Source organism: Lissotriton vulgaris, chromosome 11, assembly GCF_964263255.1.
Source record: "Lissotriton vulgaris chromosome 11, aLisVul1.2, whole genome shotgun sequence".
Lineage (NCBI taxonomy): Eukaryota > Metazoa > Chordata > Amphibia > Caudata > Salamandridae > Lissotriton > Lissotriton vulgaris.
In genome coordinates this window covers 137,569,381-137,591,966 of record NC_141699.1, presented here as the reverse complement: position 1 = coordinate 137,591,966, position 22,586 = coordinate 137,569,381, and positions in this window count along the sequence as shown.

The following is a 22,586-nucleotide window of genomic DNA, read 5'->3' as shown; positions in this document are numbered from 1 at the left end:
GAATGCTTCATGTATGGTTTGTGGCAAAAGTGGACATTTAGCGAAAGTATGCAGATCAAAAGGAAGTACACAAATTATAAGTGTCAAGGAGGTTGAAGATAAAAATGGAGAGGGTGAGGAGATATTCTTGGCTATAGATGGTGCAGAATTGGATACATCTCAAGTGGTAGAAACTGTCAAAGTTTAATCTTGATTTGGTGATGAATATAGATGACAATAATTTTAATCTAAAAAAGGAGAGTACAAAAAAATTGGAAAAACCAAATTGTGAGATCGCTTTGAATAAAGGAACAGTAAAGTTATTGGCTGATTCTGGTAGTCTATTTACTGTAATTTCGATGGACACTTTCCAAGAGAACCTGGGTGGAGAGATGAAGGATCTTCTACAAGCAGATGTGAGAGCAGTTAGATATGGCGGATCGAAAATTTACATTTTTTGGAGTGCAGTGGGTAAACATCATCTTTAAAATAAATGGTGTTCACGGAAAAGTTTATATCACGCATGAGGGATCCAATCTTTTGGGATGGCAACATCAGAAGGATATGAACATTATACTTAATCCCAATGCTGCAGAGCCAGTTATGTTTGTTGAGCCAATTGTTGAGCAAATATCCTCTAATGTTGATGTGGACAATGAGTGGGCGAAGGTGTTAATGAAAAAAATAGTCTCATGTTTTTTCTGATGACTTGGGCGTGTTAAAGAGATTTTCTCATCGTATAATTTTGAAAAAAAATGCCAAACCCATTGTACATAAAGTTAGGGCCATACCATATATGATGAGAGGACCACTTCAAAGTGAATTACACAAGTTGTTGAAGGCTAATGTTATAGAACCTATAGATTCTTCTGAATGGTTATCTCCGATTGTCGTTACTCCCAGGGAGGGTAACAAAATTAGTTTGTGTATAGATTTGAGAGATCTAAACAAGAACATATGGGTCAATAGGCAACCCTTATCAAATATCGGAGAAATGTTAGCATGATGGGTGGTGGCTGTGTTTTCAGTGTCCTGGACATGTCTTCAGCTTACCATCAGGTAAATTTACTTCCTGAATCACGTCCCTTGACTTAGTTTGTAACACCTTTAGGGGCGTTTCGATATTGTAGAATGCCTTTTGGATTGGCGTCAGCCTCTGCTGTATTCCAGCGAATTATGCTAAATATTTTTAAAGGAATGAAAAGAGTGCTATGCTTTCAGGATGATTTATGGTTGTGGGGAGGTCGTTTGAAGAACATGACGAATTGATGGAAGAAGTTTTGCAAAGAATTTCTAAATATGGATTGACAATCAAAAAGGAAAAGTGTCAAATAAGATTGAAAGAAGTCAATTATTTGGGTCATCAAATATCTGTTAATGGGATTAGACCAAAAGCTACTATTCTAAGAGCTGTCAAGGATGCTCCCTGTCCTACTAACAAAGAACAGTTGAAATAGTTCTTAGGACTTGCTGAGCATTGTTCTAAATTTGTCCCAAATGTTGCTGATTTGGTAGAACCAATGAAACTTCTTAAAAAGGGAACTGCAGTCCTGGCTTATTTGACTTTAAATGGAGTCCCTAATGCTGATGTTGCGCTAATTTTTGTAGTGGAAGCAGATGCAGCTTACTGCTTTGAGGTGTTTTATTCTTGGGTCACCTTTCCGGCGGTGGATGGAATAGATAATTTGCTTCATGAATATACTGCCACAGCCTTTCTCAAGCTTATCAGCCTAATAGGGCTCTTGAGGTTCCGCTCACAGCTTGGCAACACCAAATTTGGTGTAATGGTGCCCCCCTCACCCAATAACGCTGGTCCGTTTAGGCCCTTTATCAATAGATGGGGCCACGTGGCCCGTTTTGGCTGGGCATACCCCACACCCGCATTGTCTAACAACTGCAACACTTGCAGAACTCCGCGTCTTACATACTTCTTTGATACACACGCATAGAGATGTCATACAGTTCATGTTGTGTAACCTTCAGGTGGGACCACCTGGCATTGCTGCGCAACCTGCGGGTCCTGGTGGTGTGACCATCAGTCCCCTTATGGTTAATTCAGTGATGGGCAAGCGTCCACAGAATAAGGAGGAGTTCCCTTATTGACTTGCTGAAAAATGTGGACAATTGGAGGCTGTTTTTCCAAATACCACTCCTGTGGAGAAACACAGGATCTTAAATATAAAAGTTTGCCTAAATACTTAATTCCTGAATTAGCTGATTGTGACACCCAGGGCAAGGTGTTGGCAGCGGTGTATTCAAAGTGTTTTGGCACTCCCTCCATGACCTTACTCTCCTCCGTTGTAAAACGTGTTCAATATTAACACGGAGCCAAAGCGGCTGTAGAGTTGGAAATGAGACTGGTGGGGGTGTTCAACTTGGTTGCTGACATGATCCTTGCTAATGTCAAGGGTGATGCTGTGAGCTTTCAAGTGGCAAACCGCTTGGAGGCTGTCGCAGATGCAGCCAAGCCACGTGAATTGCCAAAGATTATTGCAAAGGCTGATAAAACCATAGGCAGCAATAGTCTAGGAGTTAAGCCTTTTACTCAAGCGCAAATACAATGTCAAATGCTAAAGGCACAAGCTGATAAAGACAATCGCCTGTTCTTTCCTAAAAAGAACTGGAAAAATAAGAAACAGGGGCAGCAACAACAGAAGCAGGGTTCGGGTGCTGGTTCATCAACACCTTCTGAGTCTTCTGAGCTTACTTATGACTTTCGCGACAGTGTGAAAATGAAGACTTCTGATAGATTTCAAGTCCCTGATCAGCACTCTCCTCGTTCTTTACAGGACACATCGGGCTCTCAAGTTGGTGGTGGGGAGCGCCAGGATCGTGGCAAGGGCCCAACCACACAACAGGGACAAGATCAACCTCGACAGTTTGACGTTAAGGCCAAACAAGAGTAACTGCCTCGCATTTGACCCCCGTATCAGAAGAAAAAAGTTGCTGCTTTAACAGCAAAATATGCCTCAGATGGTGAGAACGCGACTCCTGGACTGGACATGGGGAGTGACTCTGCTCGACAGCGCGGCGGAGGTTACCATAGTGAAGGAGGCACTGAGTCCCTGTCTGGAGGTGACATCAACGGATACAGTCATTACAGTAGAAACAGCAGATACCCAGGGTGCCCCCCCCCCCCCGGAAAGACTATGAAATAGTCTTCCAAATTAAAGGTGATATAGAGCGTAGAAGTGTTTTTGGGGTGAATCTTCATATGACATTTTGTTAGCAGAGGCGGATTGGCCACCATGTTGGGCTAGCCACTCTAAAAGGGAAGAGGTGATACTTCCGAGTTTTTCGCTTCATGTCCCTGAGGAACATGCAAAGGCTTTTGCAGCTGGGCCCCGGCAGTGTATCGTAATCATGTAGGCTGGGATAGTTTCACCAGCACATGAGATTTCTTTACGGTCTATGCCACAGCCGCAATATCCAATCAAACGAGATGCTAAGGCTCCTGTTTGCGATATTCTAACCCAGTTGGAGTATCAGGATGTGATTGAATCCTGTGCATCACCGATGAATAATCCTCTTTTTCCTGTATCAAAACCTGACGAATCTATTGGCATTGTCTTAGATTATCGAAATTTGAATAGTCACGGTCGTACATTTGCGGTACAAAATTCGCACAGCTCTGCGTTAGTGAACACACTAATCCGTAAAAAATACAAAACTACACTGGATATATCAAATGGTTTCTATAGTCACAACTTGGCTTCTGAGAGCAGTGACTGGACAGCCTTCAATGCTGTCGGAAATCAGAAAAAAATTACAAGTTTGCCTATGGGGTATAAGAATAGCCCCAGGGCTTTTGCTGCACGTGTTGTGTCTTTCCTACATAGCATAGACCCTGATGTGTTCTCGTACGTTGACATTTATTTGGTGGACGACGAACTGATGCCACATCTTGTCCAAGTAACCGCATTATTTAGTCGTTTTCGGACTATGGATACAAATTCAATTTTGCACAATTTACGGTGCTCTTTTTGGGCTATGACCTCAACAATGAAAGTAAGGGGTTAGCCCCCCACTTTCCAGAGAAATGTGCACAATTGCGGCCTCCTCCTACACTGAAAAAGCTTCAGTCTTTGCTGGGATTTTTGAATTTCAGGCGGACATACATTCCCAATTATGCCCAGCTCATCTAACCACTATATGCGTTGATCCAACCTAAATTGTCTTCGGCCAGCTGGCTTCCGAACTACTTGTTGACGCATGACAATGCCACGAACCTGGTGATACATATAATACCAGGGAACGGTTGGTTTCACATACTTAACGTTCAATACAGTACCTCTTGCTTATAAATTACATTTATACACAATGGCTGAAATGCGATTTTCCAATGCTGAAAAAGTTTTGAACGCAGTGCAGATGGTGATGCTGAAGGAACGCTCTCTGGTGCTGGGTAAACGCATTCTTATGGTCACGACTCTCCCTGCTTCAGAAGCAGTGACTAAGGCGAGTGTACCAAACTCTAAGGCTTTACACCCCTGTTGGATACAATGGGCTGCATCTTTGATATCAGCTGATGTCACGTTTATTTTTGATCCTTCTTTTCAGACACAGGAGTTCTTAAAGTATGAACACGTTAATCCTCCTCCTCTGTCCCTACTACCTTTAGATGAATACAAATGTATCATCTATACCAATGGATCGGCTCAAACGGCTGTCGGTTCTAAACACGCTTATTCAGCGGCTTGCGCTATTGTAGTTGGTACGATTGTCAATTGAGAGTTTAAGTCTTCCATAGTGCATACCCTGGCTTTTGGAGACTTAACATCACAATTGGCGGAAATGCGTGCACTTGCTCTTACTCTCGAGTTTGCAGATCCAAATGTGAATAGTCTTTTTGTATGCGATTCTTATTACTGTGTCCAGTCTTTCAATGACAACTTATCCTTTTGGTAACAAAATGACTGTAGAGACTCTAAAGGCAGAGCAATAAAGCATAAAATGCTTTGGGTTCGAGTGGTAGAACTTAAAAACATCTCCCACTCACACAGGTTATCCACACCGTTGACCATCAGCGTGTGGGAGCACATGCTGTTGGTAATTCTTTGGCTGATGAAGCAGCCAAGTCTGCAGTAGCCAAGTCTGCAGTAGCCACATGTCCCGTTGCAGCGGTTATAAGGTCCGTAACTAGGATTGATAAAGAAATCTTGGAAGCTATTGCTGCTACGAAGGATTGAACTGCTCCCCTGCAGGGCTTCCCTTCAAAGTATTCCTATAATTTATCTCCTGAACAAGTTCCTTATGCTACTATTCCGAATGTTGGGGATCACCTGCTTCCAAACATGGACCGCAGACATGCTTTGATCTTTGCCGGACACGAAGGCATGGCTTCTGCACATGCAAGAGTGACTGCAACAGTTTCTATTCTACAGCAAAGTTACTGGTGGCGTGGTTTATATCAACAGACACATAATTATGTACATTCGTGTGACATTTGTCAACAAATTAAGCCTGCTACGGTCTCACGTCCACCACAAACAGAGCTGTGTATATCCAATCAGCCATTTGGCTGTGTGTATCTTGAACACTGCGGTCCGTTCTCTTCTGATACTGTGTATAAATACATTTTGGTTGCAGTTGATTCGTGCACTAGATTCCTTTGAGTTTGGCCTCACCTCAGTACAGACGCTCGAAATGTCACTAGAGATTTGCGTGTCTTTGTCAGGATGTTTGCCTGTGGCACCTTCCACTCTGACCAAGGTCCAGCGTTCGCTTCGAAGGCGCACAAGGACGCAATGATGTCATAGGGGGTGCAGGTACAGTTTTCGTCTCCATATATGCCTGCGGGCAATTCTATGGTGGAGCAAATGAACCGTGACTTAAAGCAATCTTTCACAGCTAGAGTCTAAGGAACTGTCTGGCCCACTTGTATGGGGTTTAACGTGCACTTAATAATCTCCCTAGAAGATCTCTGGGTGGGCGGACCCCATACGAAATGCTCTTTGGCATTAAGATGTTTGTGCCCGATCTTTAAGCTCTAGACGTTGTGGCGGCAGCCACAACCTTTGACGTAGATAATAATTCTACTATGTTACAGGACCTATAAAAGATGCGTGACAGCTATGCAACTGAACATTTACCCTCTTCCACTGATGCAGCACTGTTGATTCCAGTAGCCGGCTGGCTTCCAAAGATTGGGGATCTAGTACAAGAAAAGCTGGTGAACAAAAAAGAATTTGGTCCCTCTTATCGTGCACCAGTTTCAGTGCTTGGACTAAAGGGTACTCGTACAGTCATTTTACCACCTTTACCTGGTCGCAAAGACAACAGATACATCTCAGTGGACAATGTCAAGTTACACCGTTTGACCGATTCTGAATAGTGTCACGCCTGCTGTTTTGTGGAACACAATTTCATTGAATCTGCTGACTTCATGCTCTTCCACTAATGCTAGTGTGGGTGAGGATGCGATGGACACTGCTATTGACCTTATACCAGTCCTGCCTCAATCATCCAATAATGACGTTGAGTATACTTATCTTACCAATGAGTCCACTAGTAAGGTGCTAGTCAGTCCTCGACAACATCACGCTGACCCAGCACTGCTGCCACTAATTAACAGAACTGCAAGCAGTTACTTTGGAAATCATGCCAGCTTCTCTTCTGACTTATCCTCTTCGTCAGCCAATTTGACACTTCCACTGGCAAAATTGTGTATTTTTATCTCTTGGTTCAAAAAGACTTACCTGGTCCCACCCTGGACCTACATATGGTTGGTGCTTGTCCTAATCTTCTTCTTCATGTTGATTGGATTTGTGACTGTGTTTTTCTTACTGATTAATGGTCATTATTTGCCAGAGCACTCTGCTGTGAACTTAGTCGACGGAGTTCTGGCACCTCATACATCATCACATATCATGTAATAAGATCAAGCTTTTGTTAATATTTTGGCTTGCCCAGTTGCAGATGGCATCTTATGGGATAAAGTAGATTTTGAAGTTCACAGTTCGAAAGAGGTGCTTAAAATACCATAGGTATTTTGCATCTCCTTAGGAGATGTGGTAACACAGGACATACATTCTTATGATAGGATGTGCAAGCTGTACATTCATTGTTTTCTGATTTAAAATATTATGCTGCCTTTGATACTGAAGATTTGTATTTAAATTCCGCAAATTAAGCAGATTTGTTTTGTTATCAACATTATGGGCATTATTACTTACACAAAACAAGCACATTACGACCTGCTTTTAATTACACTCAATGGGAACATTGTCCGAAGTTTGCTTATTTTACCGATTACAACACGTCTAATCCAGAATCTTATTATTTTAAATTGCACTCATCATCGCAGCCCAAATGTATTCTTACCGATACTAAAGTGATCTATTCAACTTCCTTTAGAACTCATTTGGCAAAACTAGGTTATGATGGCTGGAAAGATGCCATTGATTTAAAATCAATTTGGGATACTAAAGCTTGGCAGGTGGAGGGCACTGAAGCTCTGCATCGTGCCTGCCTAATTCCAAATCAAATTTTATTTTTAAATGACAGTATGCCAGACAACTTGTTTTGGCTTGGAGACTGCAAAAAATTTGAACATCCCATTAATTCCATCCTTAGCAGAATATGATAATTATAACACACACTAATTATACCATCGATATATTACAAGCCTTATTTCGCAATGACACTTAATATTTCTGAAATTTACCATTACAGATGGCTGGTCTGGCCACCAAGTTTGAACAAATGTTACGTCTGGTTTTACGCAGACTAGACCGGATCCACGTTTACCAAATTCAAACACAGTTACCATATACTCTGTGGGTAAATGATGCCAACATTGGTTAGAACATTCCACTTTGTCATCAGTAAAACATTTATCACTCTTGTCGAGCGACATTCATTTGGCTGATTTTATCCTCAAGATCCTAGAAATATATATGCAGCTTACAATGAAATGTGGAAACTTTCACAGGCAGAAGCAGCTTTTCATCTACGTCAAATAGATCAGGCACATTTAGAAAAAGTTCTTGCTGTAGTCGACAATAGCATCAGTACACTGACTTCACGCATTTACACCTTGGATAATATTGTATCATCTGTTATTGATATTGTTCATTCTGATGTGTCAGGTCTCACCCACATGATACAACATGCTCAAAATAAATTAAGATCAGTTATGCAGTTTGTATGGACGTTACAAACTCTCCAAATGGAATTTATAATTGTTACGTAGAGCTAATTGGAATTCTAATTTTGCTCCGGTTTTAATTTTTCCTTGGGTGATGCACAAGTTACTACTTGTGTAACGATATATTTGTAAGTGACATTAGTTAGTGATAGATTCCTTACCTTAGAATATCCCCAGGCGTCACACTGGATCCGGAAAATTTTGCGTAGCAATACCCCTGCGCGCCGGTAGGCGTCGTCCGCGGCTCCGCGTCCGTCGTCGGCGTCGTTAGCGCCGGAATGACGTCGTTGGAGTACTTAGACGCTGCCCATGCGCGCTGACGTCAGTTCTGATACACAGCTTTTCCGCGCCAGATACGCAGAGCCATGATAGAACCAACACTGATGCCATGAAACTAGGGCCCTGAAAAGGGATGACCTTAACCCTAGATATCGGTTCGCAGAACGGGGAGGATGGGTGGGTCGGTAAGGAATCTATCAATAACTAATGTCTCTTACAGATATATTGTTACACAAGTAGTAACTTGTGCATCTGAAAGAGACACGTTACTGATAGATTCCTTACCTTAGAATAGATACCCCAGCAATACCAACCCCGGTGGTGGGTCTGCGAACCAATAATCACACCAGAAAGTCCTGGAGGACGGAACGGCCAAAGAAGCCATCCCTCCGGACTTGGCTGTCCAGGCAGTAATGTCGTGCGAACGTGTGCAGCGAGGCCCACGTAGCTGCCTGGCAAATGTCCTGCAAGGGCACTCCTCGGCCCAGGGCAGTGGTAGTCGCCGTGGCCCGAGTAGAATGAGTCCGCAATCCAACAGGGGGCTCCTTCTTAGCCAAGGAGTAACATGCCTGGATACACAAGATGATCCACCGAGAGATGGTCCGCTTGTGCAACGCTTTACCCTTCTTAGCGCCCACGTAACCAACAAAGAGTTGGTCATCCACCCGGAACTGGCGTGTGTGATCCAAGTAGAATGAAAGCGCACATTTTGGGTCCAGGCGGTGGATCCGCTCTTCCTCTTTAGAGGGATGCAGTGGCAGAAAGAAGGTGGGCAAGGTGATAGACTGCCCGATATGGAAGGCCGTGACAACCTTGGGCAGGAAAGAAGGCTTAGTACGCAACACAAGCTTGTCCGGATGGACAGAAAGGAAAGGGGGTGTACAAGAAAGAGCCTGGAGCTCACTCACTCTCCTGGCAGAGGTGATGGCAACCAGGAAAGCAGTCTTCAAAGTAAGAAGACGGAGAGTACAGTTGTGAAGTGGCTCAAAAGGAGCGCACATCAGAAACGTAAGAACAAGGTTCAAGTCCCACTGAGAATTAGAATTAGAATTAGAAATAAATTTATTGAGCGCGGTTGCTGCCCAAGGGCGTCCAAGCGCTGAAGTAAGAATTGGAGAGACATGCTGAGTGACAGATTAGAGCTCAGAGGCTTTGGCGAATAATAAAGTTTTCAACTTTTTACGGAATGCGAGCAGGTCCGGGTTGGAACGGAGTGAAAGGGGGAGGGTGTTCCAAAGTTTAGCTACGTTCAGTGAGAACAACCTGCCCCCGGATCTAGCTCTCTTCACTCTAGGAACCACTGCCAAGAAAGCCTCGGTGGAGCGGAGGTTCCTATTTGGGTGATAGGGGATGACAAGGTTGCTGTTAATTGCGGGTCCTGTTTTCCAAAAGGCCCGGTGCGCAATGCACAGTGCCTTGAATGTCACCCTGTGCTTGACTGGTAGCCAGTGAAGACTTTTTAGTGCAGGTCTGGCTGACTGGGCTCGTGGAATCTGTAGCAGGGTGCGTGCTGCGCAGTTTTGCACCACTTGGAGTTTCCGGAGGGTCATCTCGGGAGCCCCTACATATAGGGCATTATTTGAGTCCAGGCGGGATGGAATGAGGCCTTGTACTGCCACTTTCTTGGCTTCTAGAGGTAGAAGTGGAAGGACTTTCCTTAGAGTTTTAAGGATGCCAAAGCAGGTGGCAGACAGCTTAGTAGCCTGGGTGGCACTGAGGCATCACAAACGGAACAGGAGGGAACATGTGTGTGATGCCCTTCAGAAAACGAGTTACAATAGGGGGCTTGAACAAGGAAGGTTGATCAGGCAGCCTTAGGAAGGCTGAAAGGGCAGAAAGGTAGCCCTTGATAGTGCCCAGAGCAGAGCCCTGCTGGGCAAGAGAAAGAAGGAAGAGAAGAACCTCAGAAAGAGGGGCAGCAAGAGGATCCACAGCCTTTGCTGTGCCCCATGCCACAAATCTGTTCCACCTGCAGGCGTATACCGACTTTTTGGAGGGACGCCTGGCTGCCAGAATGACATTACAGACTTCAGGAGGCAAGTCAAATGGCCTCAACTGTCGCCGCTCAATCTCCAAGCATGGAGGTGGAGACTGGACAGGTTTGGGTGGAGGACCATCCCCTGCTTCTGCGACAGAAGGTCCTCCTGAAGAGGCAGACGAACCGGGGGATCGACTGACATACTGAGTAGCTCGGTATACCAGTACCTTCGTGCCCAGTTCGTAGCCACAAGGACGACTTGTGCCCGGTCGCGCTTGATCTTCTTCAGCACTCTGGGCAGAAGTGGTATAGGTGGAAAGGCGTACAACAGACCGCAACTCCACTTGCAACGAAAAGCATCTCCGAGCGAGTGCTGCCTTGGAAATTCCAACGAGCAGAACTGATGACATTGCGCATTCTCTTCGGTGGCGAATAGATCTAACCAAGACTCTCCACACTGCAGAAAGAGACCTTGTGCCACGTCCGAGTTCAGACGCCATTCGTGATCCATCATGCACCGGCGGCTGAGTTCGTCCGCCCTGGCGTTCAGAGAACCTGCCAGGTGTTGAACCACCAGGGTCACGCCCTGATGTTCCAGCCATTGCCAGAGACGCAGAGCCTCCTGGCATAGGGTCCACGACCCCACCCCGCCCTGTTTGTTGCAGTACCACATGGCGGTGGTGTTGTCCGTGAACACCTGCACTACACTCCTCCGAACAGAGGGGAGGAATAACTTCAGTGCTAGACGAATTGCCCGCAGCTCTAAAAAGGTTAATATGTAGCTGGGACTCCGCCGGAGACCAGAGGCCTCTGATCTCCGCCTCTCCCATGAGGCCTCCCCAGCCCTGGAGGGACGCGTCCGTCAAAACTACGTGCTCCGGTTGGGGAAGGGAGAGGCATCTGCCGCTGACCCAATCGCGGTCTGTGAGCCACCACTGCAGCTGTCTCGCAGTGCCCTCCGAGATCAGGACATGGTTGGAGAGGTTGCCCTGATGCTGGGCCCACTGAAAATTCAGGTCCCACTGCAGAGCCCGCATTCGCCACCGGGCGTAATGCACCAGAAGGATGCAGGAGGCCATCAGCCCCAGAAGCCGCAGCGTCAACCTGACCGAGAGCCGGGACAAAGGCTGAAAGAGTGGAATCATAGCCTGAATGTCCCGAATCCGCTGTTCGGGAGGATAAACCCGAAACTGTGCCGAGTCAAGTACCGCTCCGATGAAGAGGAGCTTCTGAGAGGGACACAGGTGTGACTTCGGCACATTGATGGAAAACCCCAGCTGATGCAGGAGGTCTGCCGTCGTCTGGAAGTGTCTGACGACTGTTTGGGGCGAGCCCGCCTTCAACAACCAGTCGTCGAGGTAGGGAAAAACTGAAACCCCTAACCTGCGCAGATGAGCTGCGACCACCGCCATCACTTTCGTGAACACCCGGGGGGCGCTGGTAAGGCCGAAGGGGAGCACAGTAAACTGAAAGTGCTCGTGGCCAACCATGAACCGCAGGTAACGCCGGTGGGCCGGCAGGACGGGGATGTGGAAATAAGCGTCCTGCAAGTCCAACGCTACCATCCAGTCTCCTGGGTCGAGGGCAGCTAAGACCTGAGCCAGTGTCAGCATTTTGAACTTCTCCTTCCGGAGGAAGCCGTTGACGTTCCGTAGGTCCAAGATAGGGCGTAGGCCCCCTTTGCCCTTCTTGGGTACCAGAAAGTAGTGGGAGTAGCAACCACACCCTACTTCTGGCCCAGGAATGAGCTTGTTTCCTTCCCAGTGTAAGAATTGGCTTTTGTAGTTTGGTTTGCCCTGTTCCCATCATGCACTGGGACAGGAACAGACTAATTTGCATACAGCCAGGTTCTGAAACTGGGATGGTGCAGTGAGCTAAAAAACGGTGTTGGATCTAGCCCAGATCTCTTGACTGGGTGAGAGTTTTCTGCTTAATTCAGAGACTCTGTCCCTCACCACCCCTTGTTGTAAATATTTTTGTCCACCCTAAGCGTGGAAGGGTATACTCAGACATGAGTCCCTTGCTCATTGCACCATCAGGATTCAAGCAAACCGGGCCGAAGACGGCTGTAATGCCAGAAACTGGTCCCCGGGAGCTTGTTTCCTTCCCAGTGTAAGAATTGGCTTTTGTAGTTTGATTTGCCCTGTTCCCATCATGCACTGGGACAGGAACAAACTAATTTGCATACAGCCAGGTTCTGAAACTGGGATGGTGCAGTGAGCTAAAAAACGGTGTTGGATCTAGCCCAGATCTCTTGACTGGGTGAGAGTTTTCTGCTTAATTCAGAGACTCTGTCCCTCACCACCCCTTGTTGTAAATATTTTTGTCCACCCTAAGCGTGGAAGGGTATACTCAGACATGAGTCCCTTGCTCATTGCACCATCAGGATTCAAGCAAACCGGGCCGAAGACGGCTGTAATGCCAGAAACCGGTCCCCGGGAGCTTGTTTCCTTCCCAGTGTAAGAATTGGCTTTTGTAGTTTGGTTTGCCCTGTTCCCATCATGCACTGGGACAGGAACAGACTAATTTGCATACAGCCAGGTTCTGAAACTGGGATGGTGCAGTGAGCTAAAAAACGGTGTTGAATCTAGCCCAGATCTCTTGACTGGGTGAGAGTTTTCTGCTTAATTCAGAGACTCTGTCCCTCACCACCCCTTGTTGTAAATATTTTTGTCCACCCTAAGCGTGGAAGGGTATACTCAGACATGAGTCCCTTGCTCATTGCACCATCAGGATTCAAGCAAACCGGGCCGAAGACGGCTGTAATGCCAGAAACCGGTCCCCGGGAGCTTGTTTCCTTCCCAGTGTAAGAATTGGCTTTTGTAGTTTGGTTTGCCCTGTTCCCATCATGCACTGGGACAGGAACAGACTAATTTGCATACAGCCAGGTTCTGAAACTGGGATGGTGCAGTGTGCTAAAAAACGGTGTTGGATCTAGCCCAGATCTCTTGACTGGGTGAGAGTTTTCTGCTTAATTCAGAGACTCTGTCCCTCACCACCCCTTGTTGTAAATATTTTTGTCCACCCTAAGCGTGGAAGGGTATACTAAGACATGAGTCCCTTGCTCATTGCACCATCAGGATTCAAGCAAACCGGCCGAAGACGGCTGTAATGCCAGAAACCGGTACCCGGGAGCTTGTTTCCTTCCCAGTGTAAGAATTGGCTTTTGTAGTTTGGTTTGCCCTGTTCCCATCATGCACTGGGACAGGAACAGACTAATTTGCATACAGCCAGGTTCTGAAACTGGGATGGTGCAGTGAGCTAAAAAACGGTGTTGGATCTAGCCCAGATCTCTTGACTGGGTGAGAGTTTTCTGCTTAATTCAGAGACTCTGTCCCTCACCACCCCTTGTTGTAAATATTTTTGTCCACCCTAAGCGTGGAAGGGTATACTCAGACATGAGTCCCTTGCTCATTGCACCATCAGGATTCAAGCAAACCGGGCCGAAGACGGCTGTAATGCCAGAAACCGGTCCTCGGGAGCTTGTTTCCTTCCCAGTGTAAGAATTGGCTTTTGTAGTTTGGTTTGCCCTGTTCCCATCATGCACTGGGACAGGAACAGACTAATTTGCATACAGCCAGGTTCTGAAACTGGGATGGTGCAGTGAGCTAAAAAACGGTGTTGGATCTAGCCCAGATCTCTTGACTGGGTGAGAGTTTTCTGCTTAATTCAGAGACTCTGTCCCTCACCACCCCTTGTTGTAAATATTTTTGTACACCCTAAGCGTGGAAGGGTATACTCAGACATGAGTCCGTTGCTCATTGCACCATCAGGATTCAAGCAAACCGGGCCGAAGACGGCTGTAATGCCAGAAACCGGTCCCCGGGAGCTTGTTTCCTTCCTAGTGTAAGAATTGGCTTTTGTAGTTTGGTTTGCCCTGTTCCCATCATGCACTGGGACAGGAACAGACTAATTTGCATACAGCCAGGTTCTGAAACTGGGATGGTGCAGTGAGCTAAAAAACGGTGTTGGATCTAGCCCAGATCTCTTGACTGGGTGAGAGTTTTCTGCTTAATTCAGAGACTCTGTCCCTCACCACCCCTTGTTGTAAATATTTTTGTCCACCCTAAGCGTGGAAGGGTATACTCAGACATGAGTCCCTTGCTCATTGCACCATCAGGATTCAAGCAAACCGGGCCGAAGACGGCTGTAATGCCAGAAACCGGTCCCCGGGAGCTTGTTTCCTTCCCAGTGTAAGAATTGGCTTTTGTAGTTTGGTTTGCCCTGTTCCCATCATGCACTGGGACAGGAACAGACTAATTTGCATACAGCCAGGTTCTGAAACTGGGATGGTGCAGTGAGCTAAAAAACGGTGTTGGATCTAGCCCAGATCTCTTGACTGGGTGAGAGTTTTCTGCTTAATTCAGAGACTCTGTCCCTCACCACCCCTTGTTGTAAATATTTTTGTCCACCCTAAGCGTGGAAGGGTATACTCAGACATGAGTCCCTTGCTCATTGCACCATCAGGATTCAAGCAAACCGGGCCGAAGACGGCTGTAATGCCAGAAACCGGTCCCCGGGAGCTTGTTTCCTTCCCAGTGTAAGAATTGGCTTTTGTAGTTTGGTTTGCCCTGTTCCCATCATGCACTGGGACAGGAACAGACTAATTTGCATATAGCCAGGTTCTGGAACTGGGATGGTGCAGTGAGCTAAAAAACGGTGTTGGATCTAGCCCAGATCTCTTGACTGGGTGAGAGTTTTCTGCTTAATTCAGAGACTCTGTCCCTCACCACCCCTTGTTGTAAATATAATGGCCCCCATGGCCAAGAGGGCCGTAACTTCCTCCTGCGGAAGTCCCAAATGATCCCCCGATATGCGTTGGAATTGCGGTGGCATGGCTGGAGGGGTCGCCTCGAAGGGGAGGGAGTAGCCCCTTCGGACGATTTGCAGCACCCACCTGTCCGAAATGACAGTGCGCCAGTGGAAGAGGTGATGGCGAACCCTGCCCCCCACTGGCGTCACATGGGCCTGAAAACTCGGACTAGGAAGATTTTGAGGCAGGCGCTGCGGAGGGAGGTGTGGACTGGCCTCGCTGTTATCCCCGACCGCCGCCACGGCGGTTTCCACGCCCGCCACCGCGCTGCTGAACATTCTGCGGTGCGTGGCTTGCAGCACGTGTGGGGGCGCCCCTTCCGTGGCCACGAAAGGAGCAAAAGGCACCCGTTTGCTGACGTGGGGCCAAGAGGCCTGAAGACTTGGGCGTAGCCCTGGAGTCCTTAAAACGCTCAAGCGCATGGTCTGCCTTGTCGCCAAAGAGGCGACGGCCATCGAACGGCATGTCCAGAAGAGTGGCCTGGACATCGGCCGAAAAGTTGGCGGACCTCAACCAGGCGTGGTGTCGAACCGCCACTGTCGTTGCCATCACCCTGCCCAGAGAGTCTGTGGTATCCAGCCCACACCGGATGGAATATCGCGCTGCATCTCGGCCCTCCACAAGGGCTTGGGCGAGTTTAGCCCGGACCTCCTCCGGGCATTGTGGCAGCACGTCCGCGACCGTTTCCCACAGGGTGTCGGTGTAGCGGCCCAAGAGACACGCGGTATTGACAGAAAGCAGCCCCAAACTCAGGGACGAGAACACTTTCTTCCCGAACTGTTCATATCTCTTGGATTCCCGATCGGGCGGGGCCGTCAGGAATGTGGTCTGGGAAGTGGAGGCCTGGATAACCAGGCTCTCGGGGGTAGGATGGGTGGACAAAAAGCAAGGGTCGCCCGGGGCCGGGCGGTAGCGCCTGGCCACGTTCCTATCCACAGGCGGACCTGTGGCGGGCTTGGACCAAGTGCCCACAACAACGTCACACAAGGCCTCATTGAACGGCAGCAGAGGCTCACTGGAGCTTGTCTGCGGTTTGAGGACCTCAGTGAGGAGGTTAGTCCTCACAGCCGCGACGGGGAGCTCAAGGTTTAAGGCCTTGGCCGCCCTCGTCAACACTACACTGTAAGCAGCCCCCTCCTCCGAAGCCACGGTGGGAGGGGAGACAAATCCAGTGTCTGGCGAAGTGTCAATACCACTGGCCTCCCCAAGCTCATATGTCCAGTCCTCTTGAGACTGGCACTCCAGTGCAAGAGGGTCCTGAGACCCCTCCCAGTCACCCTCGTCACCCGTCTCCTGTAAAACAGGGGCAACAGACGGGGCCTCCTCATGGAAATAAAAATCTCCAAAGGCTGTCGGAAGCGGCGCCAGAGTCAGACCGAAGGGAAGATTGGGGACGGCGTCCACAGCGGGCGCCGGAGCCGGCGCCGGTGAGGTCGACCGGCGATGACCCGGATCTGGAAGCGGATCCGGTGTGGTCCTGCAGCGCCGGGACCGAAGTCGCCGGCGGCGTCGGGTCCGAAGCACTCGACGGCGTCGGGCCGAAGCACCCGACCCGCTAGGGCCTCCAGCCGGGCCCGTTGGGCCCGGAGGCGCCACGGAACCCGACTGAGGAGGGAGGGACCTCATGGCCATGAGGTACCGCTCGATCTCCTCCGGTGTCGCGCCGTGCCCAGGGACCCGAAGGTATGGGGCAGGCGGCGACGCCTGCGACTCCGTCAGAGCCGCATGGGTGGTGTCACCCGAACCCCCGGCCGCATCGCGGGAGGGGTGAGTCGGAGGAACAATGGCGTCACTCTGACCTCTCATGCCTTTTACCTGAGGACTTGGATCCTGACGACCGATGTCCACTCCCGGAGTTGCGATGACTCCGACCCCGCGACCGGTCCCTCGACCTCCCGTGGGACCGGGACCTGCAACGGCGCGGGCCGACTGCCGGAGCTCGTGCCGCTTGCGGGACTGCTCCTGCCTAGCTTTAGACGTCAAGGCCCGGCAGTCGGAGCAGGTGCGGTCGTCGTGGTCGAGGCCTAAACACTTCAGGCACCGGCGATGTGGGTCGGTAACCGACATCAGTCGGTCGCACTTCGAACAGGGTTTGAACCCGGGCATCCTTACCGGCACCGTTAGAGTCGAAGACTCGTAGTAGAGAAATGATCAAAAAGGTCAAAAAGTTCAGTCAAAAAATTACTAGGGGTAGAGCTTCTCCGGATCTGCGCTAGCTGGCGCGGAAAAAAGAAGAACTGACGTCAGCGCGCATGGGCGGCGTCTAAGTACTCTGACGACATCATTCCGGCGCTAACGACGCCGACGATGGACGCGGAGCCGCGGACGACGCCTACCGTCATGCAGGGGTATTGCTACGCAAAATTTTCCGGATCCAGTCTGACGCCTGGGGATATTCTAAGGTAAGGAATCTATCACTAACGTGTCTCTTTCAGATATATATTTTTTATAATTGTTGCATAGATTTGATTGAAATCTTTCGATTGCTCCTGCTTTCATCTATCAGTGAAACCCTTTCCGTCTTTGGGATAATTAGAGTTTATTTAAAATTTCTCCTTTCTTCATTTAGGCCCTACATGGCCGTGGGGTATTCCCCTTCGAACTGCAGAGTTACTGCCTAGAGCATCTACTATATTGTGTGCTGCATCTGTAATATACAGGTAAGGCTTGTGAATTCAGCACTGACGGTTTATGCAATTTAATACTCTTATTGGATATTATTTTAATTGTTACACTATGCATCATATTGTATTTTGACCTTGGCGTTATAGACCTTAATAAGTCCACATCATTGACAAGCTTAACTGGATGGCATTGATCAGAGAGTGGGACCTGGACTTCCAATGGACTCATGTTGTACTTAGATCGGTTATAGTCCCTTACCACCTACTATTGTCTCCCCCTCTTCGTGATTCCCTCTCCCTATTCCCTGTTTGTGTTTCTTATTCTTAATATACAGATAACATAAATTTGTGTCTTTTTTCCAGAATATTGAGCGGTTATCAGGCCCTTATACAGTCCAGGATTCTTGTTTCTGTTCAAGCATTCGATTCCCCCTTCGTAAGGGTTATTGCCCTTAGAAGGTGAGATCTTTCTCTTTCCTCTCTTGTCTTACCGTGTATAACTAGCAAGGTCACTATTACGTATTTTCATTCACATTGTATGACTTTCCCTATAGGGCTTGGGTATTCCTCGTGCCTAGGATACGTCCTGTGGTTTCTATTACCACTTATTTCCCTACTATATTAGTCTTGAACCTGTATTTTCTTATTCTATCCCTTTGGTTTGATATCAAATGTTTCTGTAGCTGGAATATTTAATTGCTGAATGTTCCTTAAGCTTAAGAATGTCAGTCATTGCATCATTTCATTAGTAAATGCTTTTCATGCATTACCGTTAGTGAGTGCGCTTACTTTGATGACTTTTGCATTCTTGAGGAAGCAATGGTAAAGACACCCAAATGTGTCTTTGTTTTATGTGTACATAACATTTTTTTGTGATTGTCTTCTTTCACCTTTTTTATTATCTTTCATATGTGTATCAATATGATGTTTAATGTTAGTGTTGTGATTTTTGGTGCACTTTACTTATTTGTTTACGTATTCATTTAATGTGCTGTATATTCATATTAATGTTTGTTTAGTTCTCCATGTTTTTGTCTTCTTGTGTTGCTTTTCTTCCATTTATAGTTATTCTTTTTGAGTATATTGATTTCTGTTTTTGTCACTTTCAATCCTGAGGATGTTCTCCCTAGAGAACGAAACGTGTTGGCTGAACTTTCTGTTTTGAACCTGGATATAAATGTACTAATAAAGAACTTTGAAAATCCTACTTTCGAAACTTTTGTCACCCTACGCACGCCCTTCAATTACTTGTTAAAGAATCTATAACTAATAGTCTCTTTCAGATACAAAACTTATTGTCCCACCCCTAACTGTGACTCCATAGTCTGCTAGTTTTAAAGTAAGGGCAGTTCTGACATTTTCAGAAATATTTATTTCACCTTGTTCTTCCTCCCTTGCTGCAGGTGCAAGTTGTGCTGACGCAGCAGCGTCTTCGTCAGCCATTACTGAAAAAGGAGAAGTTTGAAGGAAACAGAGATAAGGTTTCATGCACAACAGGGAACTATTTGTCCTGCAAGCTTGATAAACCTACAGCCAATACATAGGATATGCCTACTCAGCTGTGGCGGATTGTTCCCTTCCCACTCCAGATGTCCCTGGAAAAATGTGAGTAGGGGTCTCTGAGAACAGCACAACTGAACTACTCAGATTTGACAGTTAAATAAGTACCAAACCAACGATGGCACGCCATGTTGTGTAGTTCCTATAAACCTATATAGGATCTGTGCGTTTAGACAATGTACACTGCGTTATTGGTGTCTGAACTGATTCCAGACACCCCCACCAGGTATGTTAGCCTGTATACCAGCTAGCTCACAGTGCCACTATAAAGCCCTCTTATCAAGGAGAGAATAGTTCTTGGCAACTATCGAACATGACAACCCTGTGCAGTCAGGGATCGTGGAAACAGTACTTTGCTCAGTCACTCATGCACACTTTGACTTGGAGAAATACTCAGAAGAAACGGTGGGGACGTTTTCCAATAAGCATTTATTGAGCCGTCATTCTAATGTAAAATAGGTGTGCTGAAACCATCAGAAGGCAGAAATAGATATAAATGATTGTAAGCACCAATAGAGTAAAAGGATGGTAGATTCCTACCATAGTGCTAAAACAATGAAGACACGAAAGTATAAAAATACATGACAGTAATAATGCGTACTTCTGCGATGCAACCCTAACTAGGTGAACCTAAGACTACCTAGCAAGTATGTAGGTGTAGAGCCAGGAATCCCCCTAGGATAAAGCCAACCCCATTACCTGATGTGAGACACCGTGGGAACCCGTCTTGGTCTCGAGATGGGCACTCCGCGAGGGATGTCAGACCACTGCAAGCTGGAGTGTAGGCGTGCAGGAACCTTAGCGTCTGGCTTCAGCATGGAAGTCCTTCTTCTCCTCTCTCTGCCTCAGCAAAGATATAGTGTTTATAAACCCAAAGTGGTACCCTCAGGGGATCGACCTTGCGGTATCATGTCACACTAGGATGACAGAAGTAATGACCCTTATACATAGTTGTTATGCAGGAGATGGTAGTCCTGCTCAGATTCCAAGAATCCTCATGCATAATGAATGAGGCTAGTTTTCAGAGAAAACCCCACATATTTTAGGCAGTACCGTAACTAGGTAAAAGATCAGTACCAAGAACCGTTATGTAGTGTGATGGCAGGGGAAATATAGGTGAAAGGTTTAGCTACTACCTGAGCATATATTGCGGTACCTGTATGAAACATAACAGAGGGAGCAGTAACCCCTTTCTTTTTGCCGCCAACATCCAGGGTCTTTCTGGACACCCTTGTTTTGACCCAATGGTCAGGTCTTCTTTCCCAGCTCTTGAAGAGAGACTAACCCTAAGTCCACTAGTTAATGATACAGATTTTGAAATGTACAATATTCAATAGATGATCTTTTAAAATCAAATGATAAAGCCAATCATAATCTTGCACCTTACTGCCCTTCACCCAAAAACATAGTGTTTTGACCGAGAAGTCAACAAAGTCTACCCAGGATTGACGAGGTTTTTTTGACACTCCCTGAACTTAACCCTAAACCACCATGTGGTGTCATCACCCTCAACATATTTAGGGACAAGCTCTTTTGGGATCAAAAGTTTCCTCCTCATTCCTATTTATTTTGTTTGTGCCACCACTCATGGTTTCTAGACCCACCGCAGCCTTTTTTTTTCTATAGCCAGGATTTTGGCTTCAATGGCTGCTCTTTTGGCTAGTCTTTCAAGGAATACATCTATCTCATCTAATTCTTCTATATCTCTGTTCCTTGAGGTGCCCCCAAGGAAGTGATAGAGTAGAGGCTCTGGTTTGAGTCCTCATATTCTCAGATTATGTGGGGGGGCGGGGGCTACCCAGTTGGGAAAGGACTACAGTCCCATTGTCACAGTCATTCTCCTCCTCAGGGGGGACAGGGTCCTTTGCCAACTGGGCTGCATCAAAGTCTACAAGAGCCTCTTGAAGCTTTGGCTTTGTAGGGTTTGAGCCAGCGGCAATTTTATTGGCTTTCCGGAGGTTCCTTAACTGCTGCATACTAAGCTGCAGATATGAGGTCAGGTTGAGTAACTACAATGTCTCCTCTGGGCCAGACATGTTTAGTACAGTTGGGACTGTATCAAAGGGCCCCTTTGTGACAGTCATCCCCACTTTTTACCTGGTATTTGTTGCAATTATGACTGAAGTGCACTGGGTTCCTTCTAGCGAGGTCGCCAGTGCTCTTTCCCTAAAACAAAGTAACTGAGCAATTATTGCTCAATTGGCAATACCTTTAGCACCCATGTAAGTCCCTAGGAAATGGTACCCCTGGTATTTAGGGCTGCAGCATGTATTATGCCATCCTAAGGGACACACCACCAAACTCCTGCAGGCTGCGTAAAATGGTAAAGACAAAAGTGAAAATGCGACATGGCACATACCCTGTATATCATGCCTTACAGACACTGCATGCAATATATGTAAGTTGTCCCTACAGCAGGCCTTATAATCCTAAGGCAATGTGCATTATATCATGTGTGGACATATCCACATCCCCTGTGTTGTCTAGTTCACCTGCTAGATAGTACAAGTGAACAGGGAAGCCATCTTAAGTATATGTACTGGGCACTGCTCCTTACGAGCTTGCCAGCTACATGTTGGCCTCACTGACAGCTATGGTGTTTGGTATCAAACACCTTGTCTTAATACATTCTGATGCCAGTTGTGGATTTATTAAGATATGTACCCAGAGGGCACCTTAGAGGTGCCCCTTGAAAACCTACCAGCCTCTTAGTGTGCTGTCTGACTGGTATTGTCCAGCCTGCCACCACAGACATGTTTCTGACCCCGTGCAGGTGACAGCCGACACGCTCGGAGGTCAGGAAAAATGCCTGCTCTAGCAGGATAGCTAACTAATCTGTATACCAAGGCCAGGAACTTCAAAGCCCCTACCAGGGATTTTATTTTTGGGGGGGGAGCGGCCCCTAGAGCAAATTGTGAACGTTTCTGCCTCCCTTGGGGGCAGACCAAGCATATTTTTTGGCCGAATTGCCCCGAAAACCATTAGACACCAGTGATACATGTTTTGGCATGTCAGTGAGTGGCCCCTTAGACAAGGGTCTCTCACTCTTTTTAGACAAAATATTTTGGCCAAATCTACACCCATGGCCATATTTTTTGGAAACCCTCTAGATATCAGGGATAATTGTTGTGGCAATTCAGTAGTGGCACTTTAGGCAAGGGTTACTACACTTTTATTCTGCCAAATATTTTGGTCATTTCGACC